We start from the raw sequence: 4,046 nt of genomic DNA, 5'->3' as shown, positions 1-4,046 counted from the left end.
CTATCTGTAACTTCAAGATTTGACACCCTCGCACAGACATACATGCAGGCAAAACACTAATGCACATAAAATAAAAATAAATAAATTTTAGAAATTAAGCAGACACGATGGCACACACCTTCAAACCCAGCACTCTGGAGACAGAAGCAGGTGGGTCTCTGTGAGTTCAAGACCAGTATGGTCTACGTAGCAAGTTCCAAGGAAGCCAGGGCAACACAGGGAGACACTGTCTTAAAAAAAAAGTTATTGATTGATCCATGGGACCTAAGACAGGGCCTAACATTCTCTAGGTATATGACTCCACTAACATACCAGCCCAGTAGCTATTCTGTTCAGTTTTTGTTTGCTTGCTTGTCTGAGATAGGGTCTCATGTAGCTAGGGTGGCCTCAAACTCATTATGTAACTGAGTGTGACTTCGAACTCCTGATTCTCTTGCCTGTGCCTCCCAAATGATGCAGTTACATATGTCACCACACTTGGCTCCAACATACTAATTTTTTTTTCCTTTTCTTTTTTTCGGAGCTGGGGACCGAACCCAGGGCCTTGCGCTTGCTAGGCAAGCGCTCTACCACTGAGCTAAATCCCCAACCCCTATGAGAAGGGATTTTTGAGGAGAAGAAACATACGGACAACTGAAGGTCTTTTAAACACATGAGAGAAATAAGAATAGCACCATTAAAGCTGGGGTGGGGGTGCCTGCTGTTTGCGGCAGCTGTGAGCCAGCTGCTGATGGCTGGCCTTGGCTTCTCTGATGTAAGGACACATCCCCCATCCCAACGGTTTATTGTTCACCAAACACAGTGTCCGCCTGGGATCTCTCTCCACTGAGACCGGAAGCTGAGTGGAACAGATTAGACATCTCTCGCTGCATTTCCTTACATGCAACCTAGTAAAGAGAAGGACAGAACCACGGTGAGGTGGACAGTGCTCGACTGTTTCACCATCTGCTTTCATAACTCCGCCATTTCCAGGGTCGTGCTGGTCCCTTACTTGACTCCTACAGATGCTTCTCCATCCTCTCTCACGCCCCCAAAGCTGGCTCACGGTAAACTCTGGCCCTTTATTGAGCAGATGCATGGTTGGAGGAACATGATAGATCACCAGGAGAGTCTAGCTGCTGATATGATTGCAATCTGGCGTGTGTGTGTGTGTGTGTGTGTGTGTGTGTGTGTGTGTGTGTGTGCTTTTCCTGCACCTAAGGAAATACTTGCTTTGCCCTCACCATCCATTGTGTGGACTCATATTCAGCAGCTGAAACAAACCAGGGAATAGTGAATAGCATACACACACACACACACACACACACACACACATTTCAGTGAGCAGACAGAGCAATGGAAAACCCAAAGATGAATCTGAAATGTCGGCAACGTCTGGTGGCATGCAGTGACACAGGAAAAGGGCTCGCTGCTTTCCACTGAAATGAAACGAAGGGTTCTGGAAAGGATGGCCGGGCTCCAGGTCTGGGTGTCTGTCAGGGTTGGTAAAAACATTGCGCACAGCTCGACACATCCCCTGTTGGAATTAGTTGGCATTTACTAATAAGAATCCCGGGAGAAGTTTGCCAATGTGGATATATTTTGCAAAATAGCTTTGCAGGGGTAGGGCCCTTTTGCAAAGATTCTCTGGGCAGGAGGGGGAGGAGGGAGGGAGGAGGAGGGGGAGGGAGGCAGCAAATGAGTCAGATCTGTGTTCACGGGGCTACCCCCTGGGACACGACTTGACTCATCCACAAATACCGACATTCCTTTTGAAGAAGTGGGCTGCAAATACTTTCCTGGTGGGAAAGTCACAGCCATATTGACTTAACCAATATGCAAGATGTAGCCACAGAAGCCAATCATTTGTAAATGCCTCTTTGAAATGTAATATGTAAATGTCTGCTGATGGGTTGAATAGGCCTATGTATACATTGAAAAATAGTGGGGTTGGGGATTTAGCTCAGTGGTAGAGCGCTTGCAAGAAAGAAAAATAAGGCAGTTCTGGGTGGAAAAGAAAATCTTAGGGAATGTTAACAACTCCAAAAAAGTAAAACAAACAAACAAACAAAAAAACAAAAAAACCATATGTATATAATATTATCTCTTTGTGCACAAAATTAATTTCTTTCTTTCTTTCTTTCTTTCTTTCTTTCTTTCTTTCTTTCTTTCTTTCTTTCTTTCTTCCTTTTGAAATTGGGTAATACTGGTTGGCCTGGAACTCTCTTAGGTAGACTAGGATGGCTTCAAATTTATAGAGCTTTCTATCTCTGCCTTCCAAGTGCTGGGATTAAAAGTTATGTTACCATGTTCTCCTCCTCCTCCTCTTCCTCCTCCTCTTCCTCCTCTTCCTCCTCCTCCTTTTTTTTTTTTTTTCCAACTCATAAACATCCTGCTTCAGCCTCTCACGAGCTGCAATTACAGGTATATATGATTAATATATGATTAAACATAACATGTACGCAGACATGTGCTGGAGAAAATTCCGCAGGAAAATACTAACACTGGTTTTCTGGGAGGGAAGACCATATCTAGGATAATATCTAGGATAGGAAAAGAAGTCCAATTTCCTCAGCCGGGCCTAGCAGAGCATGTCTGTAACCCCTGGTCTCTGGAGGTTGATGGCAGGAGAATTACCATGAGCATGAGGCCATGAGTCTGCGGCTAGCAAGGTTCTATCTCAAGGGACAAAAAGAGCTGGGCATGTTGGTTCATGTCTGCAGTCTAAGAGAAAACGGCACATGCATGGCTTCATTCCTCTGCGTTGCTTGGCGTACTGCTTGCGACCTGCGCCTTGCCTGTAATGCAGTTGGGGGCTGTTGGGGAGGCGGCATGGCAGGTAGAGGTGCTTGCCTCCAAGCCTGATGATCTGAGTTCCATCCCAACTCTTCACGGCAAAAGGAGATAACTGACTCCCAAACTTGTCCTCTCGTTTCTGCACATGCAAACCTACACACACACACACACACACACACACACACACACACACACACACACACACACACACACACACGGTTCTTTTAATCTTTTTTAAAGATTCATTTGTTTAGTGCATTTGAGCGTTCTCCTTGCATAGATGTATGTGCACCATGTGCTGGCCTAGGGCTGGCAGAGATCAGAAGAGGGCACCAGAGCCCCTGGAACTGGAGTTACGGATGGTCAGCGGCATCTCACCACGTGGATGCTGGGAACTGAACCTGGTTCTCTCTCAGCAAAGCAGCAATGCTCTTAACCCATGAGCAACTCTTCCGTGTGCCCCATTCTTTTATTTGTTTTTTTTTTTGTTTTGGGGGACAGGGTTTCTCTATGTAAGAGCCCTGACCGTCTTGGAATTTGCTTTATAGACCAGGCTGGCCTCAAATTCACAGAGAGCCTCCTGCCTCTGACTCCCGAGTGCTGGGACTAAAGGTGTGGGCCACCATGCCCTGTTCTGAAAATAGAGGAACAGGAATAGTTTGAAGGGTCAGTCAGGCTTTCTCCTGTCATTCTTTTTCCTCAAAGCATGCTCAGTTCTTAATAGAAAAAAAATGTACATTGTTATAATTCCCTTAAATTCTTTATTTCACTTATTTATTTATTGTGTGTGGGGGGAGGAACACTCAAGTGTGGGCAGGTGCCAGTTGAGGGCAGAAGAGGGGACATCAGATTCTCTGGACGCAAAGGAACCGTGGTTATCAGGAGCCACACTTTTGTCCTCTCCAAGAGCAGCAAGCACCTTTAACCACTGAGCCATCTCTCCAGCCCCTTTTCTTTTCTTTCTTCCTTTTAAAAAGTTGGTAATCTGCCAATTGTAATGGTTATAAAATATGTGGGGTTTTTGTTGTTTGTTTGTTTCTCTGTTTCCCCATTTGTTTTGTTTTTGAAACTGGGTATCAATGTGTAGCTCTGGCTGGCCTGGAACTAGCTATGTAGACCAAGATGGTGTCCAACTCATAGCCATCTGCCAGTCTGCCTTCCAGATGCTTTGATCAAAGGTGTGCTCCACCACTCCTGGCAAATATTCAATTGTATGTAGAAGTTCCCTCTTCCTTTTTGTTTTGTTTTTCAAGACAGGGTTTCTCTTTGTA

Source organism: Rattus rattus, chromosome 9 (assembly GCF_011064425.1).
Source record: "Rattus rattus isolate New Zealand chromosome 9, Rrattus_CSIRO_v1, whole genome shotgun sequence".
NCBI classification, from domain to species: domain Eukaryota; kingdom Metazoa; phylum Chordata; class Mammalia; order Rodentia; family Muridae; genus Rattus; species Rattus rattus.
This window is presented reverse-complemented; position numbering follows the sequence as displayed.